Here is a 22,601-nt window from a genome sequence, read left to right as displayed (position 1 = left end):
TCAACACATGCTTATTAAATGCGTTGAAGAAATCTTGTTACCACGGCATGGGCAAGAGTTTTGAAAGACAAGTGCCAAGAATTGCAAAGGCCGGTTATCGGGAGTCGGTTATTATTGAGGCCACTTGCCGGGTACTGAAGAGCCTTAAAAGAACGCACAGACTGAAATCCCTGCTCAGCATGGGTGAGAGGAAGAGGAAGGTTGCAGTGGTACCGTATGTGCACAGAATTTCCCACGGCCTCAAAAATGTAGGCAAGAGGTATAGTGTTGATGTCGCAATGACCGCCCCGCTCAAGATGAAGAGGATCTGCCCGGCTATTCAAAGGGAAAGAGAAGCGAAGAAGCAAGAATGTGGGGTGAAACATAGAGACTCATATGTTGGACGCAAGACAGGTGTTGTGTACAGGTTTCCACTCTCTTGTGGAGCCAGTTATATAGCACAAGCAGGACGATGTATTAATAAGAGACTACAGGAACACCGGAACAACTTGGAAAGTGGAAAGGACAAAACGTTTCTGGTATCACATTGCCATTCATGTGAAATAATGAAGAAGGAGAAGAAGTGCACTCCTAAGTTTGACAAGGTTAGGATTTTGTATCGCCACAAAGAGAAGACGACGAGAGAGATAGTGGAATCATATTTTATTTTAACGGACAATACGTGTGCCAGCAAGACTTCTCTTGCTCTTTCAAGCAATGAGGTGTCTTTTTTAAGTGATTTTTTGTGCAGCAGGTGAACCCAGGGGTTGTTTCACGTGACTGTTTCGTTTTCTTCATGTTTGTTTTTTCTGGGCCTTGGAGTAAATGGCTTAGGCATAGTTGTGAGTCAGTGCTTGTACTGTGGCTTTCCTTATCTTGTCCTTTGTCTTCGTGTTCGCGCTGTTTATATAAATAATGAATTAGTACCAACTCGCCCAACAAAGTATTTTGGTAAGCCATATTTCTTGTGCAACGGGAACTTTGTGGGTCCTACAGAACCTTTCGTTTAATGACCCTGAGGTGTTAGAGCCTGCCATCGCCGTTTGTGTCTGCCAAGCAAGAAAGGCCTCTTGGTACCTCAAGCTCGGCACAGTGCCTCCGGAATTCCTGAAGACCCTTGGGTTCCTGAGGCCGTCTACTGGTCAATGCAGAAGACTCTGCCGTATAATGGTGTCTGAGATGTGGAGGCAAGCTCGCCACCTCAAGGATTGTCTACGACTCGTGTGTGAGTGCATGTATAGCAAGCAGCATGCATGTCGGAAGTACACAGAGTGGAGTGCCCTGAGTGAAAGATTGACAGATTTTCTTTGGAAGGTGGTTATACCTCGGCTTCCACGAAAAAAGAAGATGAACAAAGATCAGCAAGGCAAGGTATTGAATTTCGCAGATAAAGAGATACCTCTAGATATTGATAAGATGCTGAAGCTGGGTCCTAAGCATGCTTTTGAGCCTAGAGTTGATGAGGCTCAACAGGTGACCATGTCACGCTGTATTGCAAATAGAGTTGAAGATTCTGATAGGTCGCGGTGCATCCATGAGTGCTTGGACGTGTTAGAGCACACAAAAGAAGGATTAAAGGGGAAACAGTGCCCTATTAACTATATTGCAAAATGGATGGCCTCAAGAGACCTCAGAGTTATACTATCAGATAAAGAAGGGTATTTTACTATTTTTTCTGAGAATCAGTTTCAAGAAAAAGCCGAGGCTGCTGTTGAGAAGAATTTCAAAAGATTTCCTATGAAAGCGACCATGATAAAAGAGAGGGCTATGGCTCTACTAGATGATGTTGTGCTTGAACGGATACGTGAACAGGTGAAACAATGCAAGCAATTACATTTGAAAGTATTCTTTTCGGCAAAAACCCATAAACGAGATGTTCCATTCAGAGCCATTGTATCAGAGAAGAGCACGTGGCAGCACCTGGTGTCCAAATATTTGCAGAAACACCTTTCCTCGTTGACTTTATCAGACCCCCTAAGGCTACCAAACTCTGAAGCCCTTGTTGTATTCCTCAAAGAACACAACCCGAGAAAATGTGTTGGCTTCAGCATGGATGTCAAGGATTTGTATTATAGCCTCCCCCATGACTGCATCCTTAAGCGTGTTCAAATGTGCATTACTGAAGACAATAATGAATGTGACTTCATTGACGCCGCAGGTGTAAGTGCTGGAAGTTTTCTTGAACTTTTGAGGTTCTACCTGGAGTCCACCTTCATAGGCTGGAAGAACAAGCTGTATACGCAGAAGGCTGCAGTATGCATTGGGTCGAGTGTTGCACCAGTCTTGAGTGACATCTTCTTAATGTACGTGGGCAGACACCTGAAGGATAACTTGGAGGGCTTACATTATTCCACCTTCAGGTATGTGGACGACTTTTTATTATTCACAGACCGTGAAGGATTCAATTAACGAATGAAGGACATTATGGATTCTTTTATTGAGTGTGGATCCGGGCTGGAATTTACTGTTAAAGAACCAGTGGACGAACGGTTACAGTATTTAGATCTATTGATTCAATTCGGTGATGATCATGTTTGCTTCGAATACAACTCGAGATCGATGACGCCGTTGCTAAGCTCCAATTCAGGGCATTCCAAATTAGTGAAGAATGGGATAATCAACACATGCTTATTAAATGCGTTGAAGAAATCTTGTTACCACGGCATTGGCAAGAGTTTTGAAAGACAAGTGACAAGAATTGCAAAGGCCGGTTATCGGGAGTCGGTTATTATTGAGGCCAGTTACCGTGTACTGAAGAGCCTTAAAAGAACGCACAGACTGAAATCCCTGCCCAGCATGGGTGAGAGGAAGAGGAAGGTTGCAGTGGTACCGTATGTGCACAGAATTTCGCATGGCCTCAAAAATGTAGGCAAGAGGTATAGTGTTGAAGTCGCAATGACCGCCCCGCTCAAGATGAAGAGGATCTGCCCCGCTATTCAAAGGGAAAGAGAAGCGAACAAGCAAGAATGTGAGGTGAAACATAGAAACCCATATGTTGGACGCAAGACAGGTGTTGTGTACCTTCTTCCACTCTCTTGTGGAGCCAGTTATATAGGACAAACAGGACGATGTGTTAATAAGAGACTAAAGGAACACCGGAACAACTTGGAAAGTGGAAAGGACAAAACGTTTCTGGTATCACATTGCCATTCATGTGAAATAATGAAGGAGAAGAAGTGCACTCCTAAGTTTGACAAGGTTAGGATTTTGTATCGCCACAAAGAGAAGATGATGAGAAATATAGTGGAATCATATTTTATTTCAACGGACAATAAGTGCGTCAGCAAGACTTCTCTTGCTCTTTCAAGCAGAGGTGTCTTTTTTTAAGTGATTTTTTGTGCAGCAGGTGAACCCAGGGGTTGTTTCACGTGACTGTTTCGTTTTCTTCATGTTTGTTTTTTCTGGGCCTTGGAGTAAAGGGCTTAGTCATAGTTGTGAGTCAGCGCTTGTACTGTGGCTTTCTTTATCTTGTCCTTTGTCTTCGTGTTCGCGCTGTTTATATTAATAATGAATAAGTACCAACTCGCCCACCAAAGTATCTTGGTAAGGTAGGTCACCGCCGCTTGAGGCGGGGTCTACCCTGTCACCGATTTTTTATCTGGTTAGGCTGTCATTGCACCCGCCACCACTTAGGTGGTGGACGATGACTATTGTTGCGGCGTGCGTCTTTCTTTCCCTCTTCCTTTTCTTTCTTCTTTATTTTTTTTATTCTGTCCTCATTAGGAAGCGGAGGTGGCTCGGCTACAGAGCCAGTAGCAGGCCCGTGCATTTTCTTTTCCTTCTTCATACATGCACAACAACAACAGCTACAAGTGTGTTTGGACGGTACATCTCCCCTGATTGGGCTGGGACAGGTAGGTCACTGCCGCTTGCGGCGGGGGCTAGCCTGTCCGAGTTTGTACCTGTTGTAGGCCGTCATTGCACCCGCCACCTCTTCGGTGGTGGACGACGGCTGTTGTTGCGGCGCGCAACTTTCTCTCCCTCTTCCTTTTCTTTCTTTTCTATTTTCTCTTCTGTCTGCGCGAGACAGCGGAGGTGGCTCAGCCACAGAGCCAGTAGCAGGCCCGCGCATTTTCTTTTCCTTCTTCCTACAGCCACAACAACGACAATGGTACAACATCGTGCCTGTCACGTGGCGTTCCTTGGTGCGCGTTTTAATGTGGCATTGCAGGTGGACGCATCCTGCCTCGTCCAATCAGAACGCCCCAAAAGCAGGACACTCTTTGTCCACGACAGTATGAAACATTAAAGGCTAACACCTTAATAGAGGTCATTTGGTTGCTGAATTGAAGGTAGGAATAAATTGATAATATATTAGCAGTAAGGGCTAGGAGGCATGCGCCACCGCTTCACAGTTAAAGAGTTTATACATCTATTCATTTTTGGTTTCAAAAATAACACAAATGACGCGGCGATGCGGTTTCGGTGCTTGAATTAGTTGTAAATTACTCTAGGAGAGAAATTTAGTAAAGCCAATCCAGGCACCGGAACCGCATCGGCGCGTCATCTAATCCAGGCGTACGTAATAAGCAGAATCCGTTACGCCACGCCCTACCTAGACATCAAGGCCGGCGAAAAAGAGAAGTTAGACTGCCTGATTCGAAGATGCTTTAAGAAGGCGCTAGGACTGCCCATGGGTACCTCGAACTAACGACTGTTCGAACTCGGGGTGCATAACACATGGGCAGAATTGCCAAAGGCAGTGCGAGCCTCCCAATTAGAGAGACTATAAGCACGACCGAGAAGGGCAGGGTAATCCTTGCAAAAGTATAACTCAACCCAGACAGAGGAGTTCAAAAAAGTCACAATAATAAGTGAAATCAGGAATGCCTTGGTAGTCCCCCCTTCCCTAGAAATATGCATCCAGAACATAATGTCAAAAGAAGGGCCAAACGAGCCGAAGCTCTAGAGCGACTGTTCAGGAACATGGGAGCAAAGTAAGTAGTCTATGTTGATGCGGCAAGTGGCAGAACAGGTGCGGCGGTAGCTTCGGTAGTCGATGGCCGCGGGGCACCTGTATCCGCGGCAGCCATCAGAGGCCACCACACCGAGGCTGCGGAGGAAGTTACGATAGCGATAGCTTGCGTAGGAACGGAATCCAAGTTCATAATTAGCGGCAGCAAAACTGCCATTGAAAATTTTGGGAAAAGGAGGATATAGCTGGAGGCGGCCAAAAGCCTCACCCAAACAACACTCAATAGGAAAATTCAGTTAATTTGGACTGCCATTGAAAATTTTGGGAAGGGGAGGATATAGCTGGAGGCGGCCAAAAGCCTCACCCAAAGAACGCTCAATAGGAAAATTCAGTTAATTTGGACAGCCGCTCACGCTGCTGCCCCTGTTAACGAGGCGGCTTAAGAGCTAGCCGGAGCTCTCTACTTCCGGATAGCCATCGAGATCAACACTGGACATACGACGAGCGTCTGCAAAATTACCGGGAAATCAAAGACCATTATAAACTGGGGCGTAGACTGGTACCCCCGCCAGATGTTAGACTAAATAACAGTGAAGTTGTCGCGTGGAGGCGGCTACAAATGGGCGTTTCACGCGCTACCAGACCTTAGGGACAATGGTCTGTGCAAACACTGTGGGGCGAGAGGGACCCTCGACCACATAATTTGGGAATGCCCACAATCTCCAGGGATCGGATAATATTGTCAGGAATACGAACAGAAGAGAACAAGGAAGTGCAAAAAGAGGCTCTCCGAAATAGAAGTTGAAGAAGAGGAAGCTCACCATCTGTTGGTTAGCACATCAGGCTAAGGTGCAGAACCACTCTGTAAATAAACTTTACAGTGTGGTGGAAGGTGCTGCAACGATCACCATGGATTCCTCTCTACCTCGTTCGAGCCGACGATTCACTGGGCTTCCCCCTTTGACCGCCACAATGATCCAAGACGGCGACGCACGGCAGCCAGGTCGAGCGGCACCCGCATCGCATCATTACCGTGAGCCGCGGACCTTTTCTGCCAAGGCTGGCGAAGTCGTGGACGACTGGCTCACCAGTTGCCAGCGGATGAGAAAGTACAATCGCTGGGATGCCACTGTAATGCTGGCAAATGTTTTTTTTCTTAGACTCCTCAGCCCTGACATGGTTTGAGAACCATGAAACGCCCCTAACGAGCTGGGATCGTTTTGAAGAGGAGATTCCAAATTGTTTCGGGGATACCACGGCAAAACGGAAATTCGCTGAGCAGACTTTATTCCAGCGAACCCAAGGGCCTGGTGAAACATGCACAATGTACATAGAAGAGGTCTTAAAACTCTGCAAAGCGGTGAATCCGAGCATGTCTGACGAAGACTGAGTTGTCCACCTCTTAAAGGGCATCGCGGTGGACGTATATAACTTTTTAATTACAAAAGAAAACTTAGATTCTCCCACGGCCATGATCAAGCACTGTCGTACGTTCGAAACTTAGCTGCGTCGCATAACCCCGAAATTCGGCCGTCTGCCTAACGTGACCACTCTTACAAGCGTTGATTCTCACGAGCACTCACATGAGCCTCCGCATTTGGCCGACATGATTCGACAAATTGTCCGTGATGAGCTCTCCCGCCATCAAGATGTGAAGCGCAGTGTAATCCCTTGTGACAGCTGCTCCCTGCGGGTAGCTCCCATCCAGCTCTTTTCTTGGGGTTCTACCGCTCTTCCTCCCGTCCGTGACCACGAAAACGACTCATACGGCGCTGTTCCCCTAGCTCGTACCCACTATAGGGCGCCACCTCCTCCGCAAAAACCCCAGCGGCTGGACTTTGCTGATCGCTTCGATCCTGTTACCGAGGACTATTATTTGGATCGTGCTCTAGAACCACCCGTCTGTTACGCTGTGGTATGCTCGGCCACATATCCGGATTCTGCCGCCGCCGGAGCCCGGTACCAAGTTACCAGCGCCAATAGGCTTCCAAAGCACCTTCGAGCGGCGCTGCTGCTCCTGACAGGGAGCGCCATCTCTGACAGAAAAATAGAAACTGGGGATACACGCGGCGGCACCACCTTGGCATCCCGTGCAAGTTACCTCCTTTCGCTCTCTCGCTTCCGCGCGCGTGCAGACGTCTCGCTCTCCTTTGTCGCGCGGACAGAAAAGCACACACTGGACGCCGCCGGATCAGCTCGCTGCCTTCACGGCGTGCGCCGTCCGCTTTCTCTCGCACGAGCACGCGCCTTGACGCGCCCTCTTAGGCGCACCGCGACAGGCCACCTGCATTCGTTTTTATTGGGCAACCTGAGGCGTATTTCCATGAAGGACACCTAATTATAGGCGGCAAACATTTTATTCACGTCTGCACTGTAGAGCAGACAACAGACGGGGACGAGTAAATATTGATTGTGAATGCATCCCACGTTAGCAAAAACGTAGGAAGTGCATCTAGAGATAATTAGACTATGTGATTACACTGTCTTATATAATATGTGTAAAAACTAGTAAAGTATCATCAGTACTGCGAAATAAAGTGGTCCGCTCGCTGACCATCGTTTTTTCTTGTAGCATGCGATCTATACACTGATCTGTTTTTTATTATTACGACGTTACCAAAGGAAATCTTGCAGTAGAAGAATAAGTATATAGTCCGAAGGAGGTGTTTCTTCAAAGAGAAGAACGCTAGCAGTCTCATAAGCACATGCTTGCTCCGTGCGCTGCACGCGACATAACTGGCTCGCTAGCTCGGAAGGCAGGTGAAATCTAAGCTTGTACTACATTGTGTTTTATTTCGGTTCTTATAAAATGGTTGTGCTTCAATTATGATAATATTTGGTTTGCGCTCACGAACTCTGTGACGCAAATGGGGTGCTCCGTACGAGGAGTGTCAGTCGAGCCGTAGCTAGGATAACATTTGTACTGCTCTTCCGACATATCTTCGTTATTATTAACAACAACAACAATAATAATAATAATAATAATAATAATAATAATAATAATAATAATAATAATAATAATAATAATAATAATAATAATAATAATAATAATAATAATAATTGATTCACTTATTCTCTAATTTGCGAAAATCTGTAAAAGCGTCTCAGCAAGGCATGTTTTCCAACTCCGCACCCACCCCGGAAAAAAAAAGGAATTGTTCCTATATATTTTCTTGGCCAATATAAAAATGAAAAGGCAGCTGTGGACACTTAGGGCACATTCATACATCAGTGTCGATCGTGGACGCCGCATTTGTTGATTTGATTGCTTTCAGAGCACTAACAAAGCAAGGAGAGAGCACAGAAAATCGGCAAAACTAGATACGCGGGGAGCGAACAGCAGGATAATCTTCCATACTCTTCATTTTTTTCTGCATGGTGTTAAACCATTGTACTTTTTTGATGCCTCTCCAAGACGTCTTTGTCAACTGTCAACACTTCTGAGTTTAGGAAGAAAGGGGAAATTGGGTTTTTCGTTTCCACAAAGAACGCGAGACTTCCCAAAACACTGTCATGCGGTTGGAAAACAGGTCTTGCGGACACGCTTCCAAAGGAATCTGCAAAGTTTCACTCGTGAGCCACGTCTTCTGACGCTTCGCCTACTGTTGTGGCTTCCTATGACACAATGCTACTTAGTACATCCGTTTCGCATCAGTGGAAGCGTTTTTGTATCGCCAAATAACCGCCAGGTGCAACGCGATCGCCACGCGTGCACAGGAAGTTAGCGAAGCGTCTGCTCCAGCGAAGCCCCATCGTTTCACATTTCGCCACCACGCCAGGAATGCGGCGCTGCCGTCGCGCGGCGAAACTTAAGGTTGGGCTCCCTATGGTCAAATCGCCATTCCACCGTGAGTCCAGAAGTCCGTGACCCGACTTATTCCCCTCCTTCGGGCTCCTACCGCTATGTACCACCACGCAACGACTCACCAGTTTCTGATCGCAGCTTGACTCCTCCTGCCCGCCGCTCCCAACAATCGCCTTCTCCCCGCCGTTCTCCTTCGCCACAGGGAAACTAGCGTGTGCGGCCGATGGAGGTGCGGTCGCTAGGTCATCGATATTGTCAATTCCCCTACCGCTCGTTATGCTGAAGAACCGCTTGGAAGTGTTAGTGGATGGTGTTGTGTGTGTTTGCCTTAGTGGATACGGGTGCTACAGTTTACGTGGTGAGCTTAGATTTTAAGAACCGTCTCGGCCGCAAAATTATGTTTGGTTGGGATAGAATTGTCATTTTTAGAGGTGTAGGGGGAGAATCGTTAGTTCCGCTTGGTATTTGGTATGTAAATTTAGCGATGGCTGGACACGAGTTTAGAACTGAATTTACGGTGCTCCCTCGCTCTACGCACGACGTTATTCTAGGAGTTGACTTTTTACAGCAGTGTGGCGCAACTCTCGACTTCAACAGTGGCGAGATATCAATAAGCCCTAGCCTTCGATCGGCCCTCATAGAAGAATCGCCGCGGGCGGTCCAAGTGTTTTCTGTCTTCGAGGATACCGTCGTTCCGGCGATGTCCGCCATCTTCGCCCCAGTTGTGTCTTCGGGCGCGGTTCCCAATGCCTTCGACACTCTGGTAGAACCCGCTTCCCTTTCCGGTGCCAAAAAGAGTGTGCTGGTGCCCCGCAGCGATGTTCGACTGAACGAGGGTCGTGACACGCTTTGGACTGTCAACCATTCCACCGAACCTGTCTATTGCCGCGTGGTTTGAAACTCGCCGACTTTGAAGAACAACTTTCGATGCACATTGCCGCGTTCAGTGACGGCGTTGCGCGTTCAACTAGACGTCCCGATCATGCTGATTGGCAGTTTCAGTCCATGATAAATGAATCGCTACCCACTAACTACCGCCGAATATTGATGGAGGTTCTTATGAAACATGCGGACGTGTTCGACTTTGCTCGAGATCAGCCACCACCGATTCCGCCTTCCCGCACCGATCACATGATCGACACTGGATCTGCACACCCGATTAGACCGACACCATACCGTGTTTCACCTTCAGAACGTAAGATAATTGACGAACAGCCCATGGGCCGCCCCTGTGATTCTCGCAAAAAGGAAAGATGGCACCTGGTGATTTTGCGTCGACTATCGCTGCCTCAATACTGTCAACAAGAAGGATGTTTACCAGCTCCCGCGTGTTGATGATACCATTGACTGCCTACATTCAGCTTCCTATTTTTCATCTGTTGATTTACGGTCCGGATATTGGCAGATACCGATGCATCCGAAAGACAAGAAGAAGACTGCATTCGTGACTCCCGATGGGTTATACGAATTTAACGTGATGCCTTTCGGACTATGCAACGCTCCGGCTACATTTGAAAGATTTATGGACACTCTTTTGCGTGGACTGAAGTGGCAAATTTGCATGTGTTACCTAGATGACGTAGTGATTTTCGGGAGGACCTTCACCGAGCATGACAGCCGTTTAGCTGTGGTCCTTGACTGCATGGAGAAAGTGGGTCTCGTGCTGAACTCTAAGAAGTGCCGCTTCGGTAACCGCAAGATCGTTGTGCTTGGGCATTTGGTTGACAAAGACGGTTTTAGGCCTGACCCACAGAAGATTGAAGCTGTCGGCTGCGTCAAAGAGCTCAAGTCTGTGAAAGAACTCAGGAGCTCCCTGGGACTTTGCTCTCACTTTCGACGCTTCATTCCTAAGTTTGCCGACGTAGCCTACCCCCTCACGTGCGTCTTGCAGAAGGATATTCCTTTCAAATGGAATCCTGAATGTGATTCTGCGTTTCGCCAGCTCAAGTTTCTTCTTACCTCGCGGCCCATACGGCGTCATTTCAGCCCGACAGCTGCCACTGAACTCCACACTGACGCAAGTGGCATAGGCGTGGGTGCTGTGCTCATACAGCGGTATGACGGAAACCAACACGTTGTCGCTTGCGCACGTCGCACCCTTAGCAAGTCTGAACGCAGCTATACCGTGACGGAGCAAGAGTGCCTTGCCGTCGTTTTTGGCGTACAGCGCTTTCGCTCGTATCTTTATGGACGTTCCTTTACAGACATCACCGATCATCATTCGCTTTGCTGGCTGGTGAATCTACGTGACCCCCGCGGTCGGCTGGCCCGTTGGGCATGACGCCTTCAGGAGTTCAACTTTACAGTGTCGTACAAAAGTGGCCGCCAACACGCTGACGCTGACGGCCTCTCGCGGCTGCCTCTCGCAACTACCTTCTGCGATGACAACTTTGACGACTATCTTGCCGCCGTTTCCGTACAATTTCCGGATCTTGCCACTTTACAGCGAGAACAACGAAAAGGTCAAGACTTGGTATCACTTTTTGAAAAAGTTCGTAATCCGGCATCTGCGAATCCTTTCTGCATTCGCGATGGTTTTGCTGTATCGAAAAAATTACTCGTCTGGTGGTGCATGCTTTCTGCTAGTAGTTCCGGCTAGCCTCTACTCCTCTGTTCTACTCTTTATGCACGATGACGTTAGAGCTGGGCACTTGGGGTTTGCCAGGACTCTTACCCGCATTAAGGAATGTTTTTACTGGCCAAATATGCGTCGAAAAACTCAGCGTTACGTGAACTCCTGCGTGCAGTGCCAGCGGTTCAAGCTCCCCACGACTTCTCTGTCGTGCCACTTACATCCGGTGAGACCACCGACCACACCATATGAGCAAGTGGGTGCTGACCTCATAGGCCCGTTTCCCCGCTCGTCCAAAGGCCATCGCTGGATCATCGTGTGCGTTGGTCATTTTACGCGCTACTGCGAAACTGCCGCCATCCCTTCCTCCCCCCGCCGCTGATGTCTCGTCCTTTCTTCTTCACGCTGTCGTCCTCCGTCATGGACCTCCTCGTGTAATTATCAGTGACCGAGGCCGTCAGTTTACGGCAGATGTTGTGGAACAGCGTCTGCGCTATTGTACTTGCCAGTTGCGTCACTCTACACCGTACCATCCCCAGACAAATGGCCTCATTGAACGTACAAACCGGACACTGACGAACATGCTTGCGATGTATGTTGACTCATGGCATAAGAACTGGGATGACATGCTGCCTTTCATTACTTACGCCTATAACACCTCGAAGCATGAGACAAATTCTTATAGTCCATTTCTCCTCCTCTACGCCCGTCCGCCTCGACGTTCTCTCGACACCATTTTGCCGTTCTCTCTCGACATCGAGCCTTCTGTTTCGAGCGCCGTCTGCCGCGCTGCAGAGGCTCGATTGGTCGCCCGATTACGCACTCTGGCCTCGCAGGACAGCTCTAAGCAGCGCTACGATCGTCGGCATCAGGATGTCTCCTACCTTCCCGGCGACTTAGTGTTGCTCTGGACACCTCTCCGCAAGCGCGGTTTGTCCCAGAAGCTGTTGTCGCACTACACAGGCCCATTTATTGTGCTCAAACGCATCAATGAGTTGAATTTCATCGTGTCTCGCCAATGTTCCCAAGGTCGCCCCTCTCGGAAAACATAGGTGGTTCATGTCGCAAGAATGAAGCGCTGCCACCGCTCGGGACTGTGAATGACAGCCCAGGGGCTTCGTCTGCGAAGGGGAAAATGTCAGGCATGTGAACAGAAGAGAACAAGAAAGTGCGAAAAGAGGCTCTCTGGAATAGAAGTTTAAGAAGTGGAAGCTCACCATCTGTTGGTTAGCACATCTGGCTAAGGTGCAGAACCACTCTGTAAATAAACCTTAACATTATATTACAATTAGAGAAGCCTGGGATATCCTGTTGCGAAGCGCGGACCCTGCGATCCAGCACCGCCCAGTCCATCTGGCAGAAGAGGCCGCAACAAGCCAAGGGCTACCTGTCAGCCTCTAATCCGCGAGCGCACGACTCCCCGTCTTCCCCGGCACGCGTGCCGGGGCGGGAAAGAGGACGCCCATTTCCAATGAAATTAAAAGTTGTACAACCAACTAACCGGTGCTTGGGGAACTTTCCCATTTCCAGCAACTTCACAAGGTGTAAATAAGCGCTCAGAGCAAGCGCCTGCATGAAACTGTGCAATGCATGAAAACAATTACGCCAAATGGGAGATCCTCGCCACAGAGATTTGGTATTGAATTAAGGCAGCCATATCTAAGGTGCAGTGGTGGCTTTGAGGTAGAACCGCCGCGGTCAATGCAAAAGCACCGTGGTTCGAATCCCGGTGCCAGGCAATTCTCCACTAGGTTAAAAAAAGTCGCGTGTCGATGGAATTGTATAAAAAGGGTTGGGTGCAACCTGGTGCCGCCTATCGCCTCCGGCAACGCACTCCCTCACCAGAACACGATTTGAGTAATTTTGCAGTAATTGGCCACAACCTCCTGTGATTAGCCCTATGAAACCCCGGACCTCAGTCACTAGCGGCTATGGTCTTCAATGCTCCCCCTAGAAATCACAGTTTGTGCATCTCCGCCCCTTTCTCAGATGCAGTACTCAGATCTCGCTCTCGCTTGCGAGCGGTCCAGTTCATGAATCAAAAGAGATCAGAGTTCTCGGTCTCTTCATGCATCACCAAAGATGCCCTGACACACCACTAGCCATGCTCCGCCAGGTGGGGGACAAGGTGGGCCGTATGGTCCGCCGGGTGTCTAACAAACGCGGGGGTTGCGAAGTAAGGATGCCTTGCGGCTGGCAAACGCCTCCGTAACCAGTTGAATCCTGCATTCGACTCCTTACCTCCACTTGCGGAAACACGAGGAGGATACCCTCGAGGTGATCCTCCGAAAAATGATGAAACGTGCCCTCCACCTCCCAATTTCCACCTTTAACAGTCGGCCCATGGCCCTAGGGATGGTGAACAGTTTTGGGAGCTTCGGGAAGCTCATCTGATGAACCAATATACTCGCCTCACGCAGACAGTGTCGGATCGCCGACTTCTTGCCCGGCTGAACATTCAACATAAACAGTTCACAGAGGAGAGGCTCCGCATCCCAGAACTCTTCAGACGCCCCCTTAGACTGCGGCCTCTCCCTGCCAACATGTCACGAGAAGACCAAAATGGGCGGTGCCTGGCGCGGGCGGAAGCCTTGGCCCGCCATTATGGCAACAAATCAGGAATGTTCTATGTGGATACCTCTGGCCCCCATCCTGGGGGCTGGTATTCGTTCACATAGTCGTTCACAACGGGAACACAGTCGATGGCCTTATATTCAAGGCCAAATCTATAACACATGCTGAAGAGGTAGCCATTGCACTCGCCGCCTCAGACCACACTTCTAAACATATCATTACCGACTCACGAGGGGCTTGTCGGAACGTCGCCCAAAGATGGACCACCTCCTCAGCCTACAGAATATTTCAAAATTGCAGTCGGGACACGGACCCCGCATGCCGATATCTCGCCTGGGCTCCTAGCCACCAGGGTCTTGCAGGGAGCGAGGCAGCTGACGCAGCCACCCTGCGCTTTCTCTCCGGGCAGTTTCCTCCGGACTCGAATCAGCTGAGGACATCGATTCCAATCCGGCCTACATATTCAAAGATACTGTATTTTTTGTCAATACTCTCATCACAAATACTCTAACCCCTGCAAAGGGTTACGAAAAGCAAACTAGAGGCTGCTCCTGCGTCTCTTCACTAACACGATGCTGTGCCCGGCCGTACTCAAACATTTGGACTCACAATTCATGGCCAGCGCCAGTACCGTGCGGAGGTGGCTGACACCTACCACATGGTATGAACCTGCCAACAATTCATGGCCAGCGCCAGTACCGTGCGGAGGTGGCTGACACCTACCACATGGTATGAACCTGCCAACGAAACCCATCTCCTCCCCCCTCCCTTCCCCCATCCCTAACCCTTCCCGGGAGGACTGAGAGGTGACCCTGCTCGGCGGCTGCGACCTACATGTCCAAAGGGCCTTAACGCGGCGTGCGCGGGTGGCGGCAACCGCCAATGGTGTCCCTGACTAGGGTCTCCACCCAGTATTGTAAGGCCGAGGACCTTAAGGCTCCGCGTCAAACCTCCAATTATAAAATAAACATTTTCACCACCACCACGAAGCATCTAACCACAACTGCGGTCAGACCAATCGGCGGCGGTTAGTCTTCGTTGACATAAAATTCCTGTAAACCAAAAGCCCAACTGGCAAGTCCAACCGGGTTTTTAGAGGACGAAAGCCAGCACAGCGCATGGTGGTTCATCACAACTTCAAAATTGCGGCCTTAGTGATAAGGGCGGAATTTGGTCAGAGCCCAAACTATTATCAAACACTCTTTTTCAGTGAGCGAGTAATTTGACTCCTTCTTCATGAGCGTTCGGCTTGCACATGCGACGACGTACGCAGCAAGCTAGATTTTTGCTGAGTGTGCAGAGTGCCGGGAGCGACACCCCTGGCGTCAGTGTGTAGTTCATTAGGGCTCATCTGGTCGAAGGTGACGCAGGACGGGTGGTTTCGTGAAGATGCGGCTCAACGTATCAAAGGCAGCGTTGCATGACGGTGGACAGAGCGAAAAGTGAGAACAGCCCAACGGAAGCTGTCTCAAAGGGGCAAAACTGGAGGCGAAGTTTCGAATGAACCAAATAAAGTAGGACCACAAGCCTAGGAAGCTGCGCTGGTCTTTGGTCGATCTCGGCTTGCGAAAGGCAGCGACAGCACGATGTTTATGAGGGTCTGAGAAATTCCACCTTTGGAGACAACGTGCCCTAAAATGGTCACTTGACGGGTGGCAAAAACGACGTTTATTTAAGTTGAGCTACGAGCCGGCATCAGAAGAGAAGGTCAAGACGTGCGTCAGGCGGAGGCGGTAGAGAGGACTGCCGAAGTCAGGACGAAAGACGACGCTGTCGTCAAGATAGCAGAGGCAGGTCTTACAATTCAGCCTACGTAAACTGGTGTCCAATACTTTCAAAGGTCGCAGGAGGTTTGCAAAGGAGGAATGAAGTCGTGCAGGCCATCAGGAGTAATAAAAGAGGTTTTAGAGCGGTCGGCCGCTTCAATTGGGACCTATCAGTATCTGGAACGCAATTCTAAGGAGGAAACAAAGTCAGCCCCTTGCAAACAGTTCAGTGCGTCATCTATGCATGGAAGAGAATATAAATTTGTTTGATAATCTTATTAAGTTGGCGGTAATCTACACAGAAGCGCAAAGACCCATCCTTTTTTAGCGAGCATGACAAGCGAAGCCAAAGGGCTGTTTCACGGCGGAATGATGTCGTTCTGTAGCATCTGGTCTGCTTGCTATTCATTAATCTGACCTTCTTTTGCCGAGACACGGTAGGGCCTCTGTCGTCGTAGTGCGTGGGCTCCAGTGTCGATCTGATTAATGACAGTTGAACTTTGGCCCAGGGAATTTTGATAGGAGTCGAAGGAGGAGCTGAAGTGTTGATGGAGGGAAAACCTTGCGCTAGCTGAAGCGCAGAAATACGGGCACGGATGGAGTAGCGGAACAGGTGTGTGGACGAGGGAGCTGGTACAGAAATTGTGGGGCCCAGCGCAGTCATAGCGAGGCATGGCACGCCGTCTGTCTCCACGGTGTAGAGACGTGATGGGCTCCCGAGACATTCCCCGTCGCGCGAAGCAGTGGCGTACTTAAACGGGTTAGAGACCCACAGCACAGAGGAGCCAGCGGAAATAGTGAATAGAGCATAGGGCAACAGAAGGCACTTTCGGCACATAAAATATATGTGATGGCGTGAAGAGGACAGTTTGATAGTACACACAGTGACAATCGATATTTACAAGCAGGAACAAAAAGAGGGGGGAATGTCGATGTCTTCGGCGACGAGGGCTTTAGCCTATGTGCTAGGAGGAGTGTTGTTTGACACGGGCTCGGGAGCGCAGAAAATCTGACTTCAGTGCGAGCCCAATAGATTATAGGTGCATGACAGGACAGAAAACCCCAGCCTAAAATAACAGCGTGTAAGAAACTTGGCAGCACGACGAAATCAATTGTATGAAGGCAAAGAGCGGTGCACGCTGATAAATGCTTCATTTGCTCGCCACTGGCCGTTCGCAAGGAGTCTTGCAATATGCGTTTTCACTTTGTTTAAAGAGCTACAAAGTTTTGCGTCCGTTACTAAAATCGCCGCACCAGTGTCAAATAAGGCCGTGACAGAAACACCCTCGACCAAAGCATTAATATGGTCAGCTGGTGATTGATTAGGACTTGGAAGTTCGACGGGGTGGCAGTTATCGCCTCAGGAACTGCGGCCTCCGGTTTTCTTCACGTGAAGCGTTCGGTCGGCGCCACATCGGTGAGATAGAGCGGCGTCGCGGCTACAGTGAACGGCGGTCGGAGACAGCTGAGTGGTATCGTGAGAAATGACGGCTTGTTGGAGGCTCAGTAGGCGCGGAATACCGAGGCGTCAAAGACCACTATCACAGAATCTTTGGTAGGTGGCGGTGACACTTGGAGGCGGTTTCAGCAATAACAGCAAATATGCCCATCCAGTTCCCAAGAATAGAAAATTGGCCGGTTGTCTGTCGTGCGCCAGAAATTGCGTAGTCTTGGAGCCGGTCGAAAATAGGGTGCTGGCGCTTGTACAGGCCGTGACGGTAGAGTGTAAGTTGGCGGCCGAGGTCGTCGAACGATGCCAGCGTGAGTCAAAGGACCAGCGACAGGGCATAAGATGTCACCGTCATATGTCAAAGGAGCGGCCACAGGTTTTGAAACGGTTTTGGCGTAAGTCAGAGGAGCAACAGTGACAATTGATGGCGAATGGACAGATGGAAGCGCATCAGCAACCTGCTCCTGAATAGCCTGCCGCAATGCCGGGGTAAGTAGCGTGGTCGCTCCTCAAGGCTAGGAAGCAGTGAAAGCTGACGTGCCGCTTATTCATGAATAAATGCTTTAATTTGCTCTAGCAACGATGGGGTTTGGCTGCAGGCGTCAGTCCGGCAAGCGATTCAACCTTTGCTAGGGGCTGACTCGTCAACAAACTCTGGCAAAGCGTGAAGACTTCATTACGATACGCAAGTCGCTGGGTGACAACATCTGGAACACGTCATCGTCAATACCTTCAAGACTTGCTTGATCTTTGCAGCCTCTAACATGTTGGTGTCCACATGTTTGCACAGCTGGACGACTTCTTTGATGTAGCTTGTAAAGCTTTCGCCTACCTGCTGTGACCGTTTGCGCAAGCGCTGCTCGGCGCGCAATTTCCCGCTAGCTGGGCGACCAAAGGCTTTAGCGAGCGTCGTTTTAAATGCAGGCTACGTACGGATGTCGCTTTCATGGTTACGGTAGCACAGGTTTGCCACGCCGATGAGATATAAAGTTAGGTGGTTCAATTTCGTTTAGTCGTTCCATTTATTGTAGAGGCTCACCCACTCGTAAGAAGTGAGCTAATCATTGACCCCTTGCTCGTTAGTCCCGCTGGATAACCTGGTCCCGCTGGCGAAGGGAGCCGGCGCAGATGACAGTTGAACCTGCCTGCATGCCTTCATGTTGGACGTCGTCTGGCATTGCAGGCGTAGTAAGAGTGCGGCTACGGAGCTCTGGAACTGATGTTTTTAATCCGCGACTCCACCAAATGTAGGATGGGGGTTTATAGAGGTACTGAGACTAGATCTAGAAACATGGCAAGAAGAGTTCGAGTGCAAGCAGGTCCGGCGCACAGACCGATGGCGATGCCACTGGAGAAAGTGCACTGAATCGTCTTCACCATTTCACGTACGTCTTCAGCTTTACACCATTTACAAAAATATAAATACCCTTGACAAAGAATAACAACGACCATAGCTGACCTTGGCAATGACTCAACATGTATATGCTATAACAGTGTAAGAAGTGAGCTAATCATTGACCCCTTGCTCGTTAGTCCCGCTGGATAACCTGGTCCCGCTGGCGAAGGGAGCCGGCGCGGTAAGTATTGTTACGGAGGAATTAAATAAACATGAATATGGCGATGACGAACTATCACTATCTATAAATATGACTATGACTTAACGCAATATGGGTATGCATATCAATACTATCGTTAGCCATAGTTAACTTTGGTTAGTCAAGTCATATTCATTATAACAGTGACGTATACAGCTCAATATAGATGGCATCACTGCATGCCCACACATGTCTGAACACGCCAGGCGTCGCTTTTAGAAGGGCGGCGGCTCTGCACCACATGGTGTGGACCTGCCCACACAATCCTCCAGATGATCCGAATGCAGTGCCAACAATTGAGGGCTGGGAGACTGCCCTATCCAGCTCTGGACTACAGGCCCAGCGGGCCCTCGTGACATGTGCGCGGGTAGCAGCGGCAGCCGCTGGAGTCCCGGACTAGGGACCCCACCTACACATTCCCCTCCCTTAAATATACCTAATAAAGTTTTTCACACACACACACACACTCTACTTCGTGCTACGGAGGGAAATAGTTTCGCATTGGAGCAAGTAAAAAAGATTAAATGTCTGCGATATTTTATATGAAGACGCTGTATAGGTTATGGAAGTATTTTAGAAGAAAACAAGGAGATGAGGCACCGCCTGCCCTTCTCTGTGCAAGGGCTGTTCAAATATGTAAGCTCGCATCCACTAATATTTAATGGGGATAATTTCAGCCTATCTCAATTCACTATTTCTGTTAAATATAATATGAAGAAAACAACAATGACTTTAAACGGGCCTAAAAAAACGGCGAATGTCTCACAAGATTTTCTTCTCTAGTGCTGCGCAAAAAATAAATCTAATGAGAAAATTATCAAAATAGACTCAATGTGCGTTGCTTTCTAAGATTGCACGTTTTGTTACATTAATATTTCAAGTAGATGTTTACATTGTTACCCGGAAGGTACACAACAACAGCAGCCGCACCGCGTGCGCGCAGCGCGAGATCGACTTGTTCACTGAAAGCTAGAACTGTAGGTTTACGATGTGTTTCTGGGGCCCTCTTATCTAATAAGGAGCATTATTACAATATAATTTATATTAATACATGGTTTGTTCTATGAAATACTTGGTGTCCTTTATGTTGAGGGTAACTACATCTTCATATTGCCGTCAACTTGCAAAGGAATAGCATCGTCTAAAATTAAGCAACAAAAAAACAAGAACGATACTTGGTTTTACAAGCGCGAGCACTGTTCTCTTCTTTTCTGTTAAGAAAATACCATTTAGTCGCGATAACTGTCCAGGTTTATATATCATAGGCAAATGTCGTATCATACCTTGTGTCACAGGCTTGAAGTAGAACGAGAACAAGAATACAACGGCGTAGTTGCCTTGGATTCCTAGTATAAAGAGAACACGGTGAATGTGCGGCTTATATGTAGGTGGAATATGTTCGCATATATTATTTTTTGCTAAAAGCTAATCTAGGAACCCGTACCCGCTTTTGCATAGACACAAAAAGTCTTACCTGTAAAGTGCTTTGTTAAGCACAGCTTGCGATATTGTGAGCTGCAGCGTTTCTAGCAAGTGCGGCCAGCTTAGCAGATTTCGTTCCTCGGTTTTATACTCTACTCTCGGACGTCATGTCATCGTTTTGTTTGTGCTTTCAGTCTAGTAAACCTAAACTCACACTCAAAGACCACGCGTCGATGAAAGCAGCCAACAAAATCAAACTTGGAAGATTATATTAGAGTGATGACACGTACAGCTGCTCTGTTGACTGTACTTTGTAGCAGTTGTCAGAAATTGCCTGAAAACTTTATTCCTGACATTTTTATTCAAAAATTATTCGCCTAATCGCCCCAACAAGAATTATTGCGATCGCGATGTGCGTAGCCTTTATGCTCCTTCCTTCTTGTTTAGAAATGAACTAAACACGTCAATATTTTGTGTAGCTCGCAGTTTTCTTCCTAAAGTGTTGTGGAATTCAAGTAATATTAATAAATGATACCAATAATTGGTTCACAGGAGAGGCAAGGCGCAGTATCTGTTACACTTGCTTCTGTGGACACCTCAGCCGCGCCTCAAGGGAAGGGAGGAAGGTGGGAGTTAAATTAGAAAGAGAGAAAGAGGAGCCATAGTGGAGGGCTACGGAGTATTTTCGACCACCTGGGGATCTTTAACGTGCGCTGACATCGCACAGCACACGGACACCTTTTCATTTCGTCTCCATCGAAATGCAGCCGCAGAGGTCGAGTTCGAACCCGGGTACTCCGGCGCAGAAGTCAGGCGTCTTACCACTGCACCCCCGCAGAATAAAAATCAGAGACACTTGTCTCATTTTGTCATCACCTGGGAATAAATATGACAAAAGATGGGTTATGAGATTTTGCACATTGTCCAATATAACCCAATCCAATCGAAGTAGCTTGCATGTTTCTCAAGTTAGATGCAAAGCTTTCTTTCATGCTGGATTTATTATCAAAATGAATTCGATTAAAGTTCTATTAGGGGCACTCTTGTTATCGACATATTGAGATGTAATAAATAGATAAATATACAGTTGAATATCGTGAAAGGCGCTCACAGAAATATTAGGTTTAACTTGGAATATCGCACTTTTAAAAAGATTCTTTAGAACGTCGCACCATTCATACGTGCTTTATACACATTATGGACAGCAGAATGTTAGCCTAAAAATCTATTACTAAGAAATTTATTTTTCTCCTTCAATATGGCTCATACTTCTCACTCTTGCGCATAAGCAAACTAAAGAATAGAAATTAATGAAAAACCCCTGCCAATCACACCCCTAGCGGCGGCGCAACAAAGCCCAACGCGTAGAGAAACACAACACAGAAGCTTTTATTCATTGCGAATGATTCAGCGCAAATATCCTAAATGATATCCTTTCCTTCCTTGAGGTTGAACTACACACGTTACGGCAAGTATTTGTGGATATGATCATTTTACACGGTAATAAACTAATAAGCTCCGTAGATATAGAGTCGCACCTCTCTCCACATCGGTAGTGACTAGGGCTAGCTTGCTATTTACTCTCATGGCAACTGTGACGCAAGTTCTTATCCGGCTAGTTCAGAGGCAAGTAGGACAGCTGCATCCTCTTACAGAAGGGTTCTTCCCCTACTTGCCGCCTCTGGTGTGCCATTTTATCTCAAGACTTCACTAACCGAACTCAATACGTATCTTATTTGCCATCTTTTCAACATTGTGACGCAACCGTTTCTCGTGCAACGTTCACAGTGGTGTATTACCATTCACCAAGCTAAATGTCATGCTTATGCAGTATTTCTAGTTTAAGCGAGTGGGATTCGAAACTAATAATATGCCTCTGTATGTGGGCACTAATCATCCGACTATGCTGTTTGGCGCTGCGGGCATTTCTGCATTGAGGGGCGCTGCGTTAGATAGCTGTGTACTGCAAATGCCGTAGTTTTCGTGGACATCTGTTCGCGCACGGTGGATGCAGAGCACACCGTTATCATCATCATCATCATCAGTCTGATTATACCCACTGCAGGGCGAAGGCCTCTCCCATATCTCTCCACTTAACCCGGTTCTGTGCTAGCTGCATCCACTTGACCCCTGCGAACTTGTTAATCTCATCCGCCCACCTAACTTTCTGCCGCCCCCTGCTACGCTTTCCTTCCCTTGGAATCCAGTTTGTTACCCTCAGCGACCATCGGTTATCCTATCTTCGCACTACATGTCCTGCCCATGTCCATTTCTTCTTCTTAATTTCCACTAGAATGTCGTTAACTTTAGTTATTTCTCTGACCCACTCTGCACGCTTTCTATCTCTTAATGTTACCCCTACCATTTTTCGTTCCATAGCCCTCTGAGTTGTCCTCAACTTAAGTAGAACTCTCTTGGTTAGCCTCCACGTTTCAGCCCCATAGGTGAGTACAGGCAAGATGCAACTGTTGTACACTTTCCTCTTGAGCGACACCGGCAAGCTGCTAGTCATAATCTGCGAGC

General features: G+C 48.2%; 1 long non-coding RNA gene across 2 annotated transcripts in view; it reads right to left on the bottom strand.

Annotated features, from left to right (window-relative positions):
* LOC146194965 (uncharacterized) overlaps window positions 1-20,191 on the bottom strand; it is a 62,322-nt gene extending 42,131 nt beyond the window's left edge. For both annotated transcript variants that reach the window (XR_014705510.1, XR_014705511.1), the window contains exons 1-2: window positions 20,131-20,191; window positions 19,940-20,002 (exon numbers count right to left, since the gene is read on the bottom strand). This is a non-coding gene — a long non-coding RNA (uncharacterized LOC146194965). The remainder of the gene's footprint in view (window positions 1-19,939; window positions 20,003-20,130) is intronic.
* Window positions 20,192-22,601: the final 2,410 nt, after the last annotated feature.

The sequence above is a fragment of the Amblyomma maculatum genome, chromosome 3 (assembly GCF_055883805.1).
Source record: "Amblyomma maculatum isolate TAMU_Amacu chromosome 3, ASM5588380v1, whole genome shotgun sequence".
Lineage (NCBI taxonomy): Eukaryota > Metazoa > Arthropoda > Arachnida > Ixodida > Ixodidae > Amblyomma > Amblyomma maculatum.
This window is presented reverse-complemented; position numbering and strand designations above follow the sequence as displayed.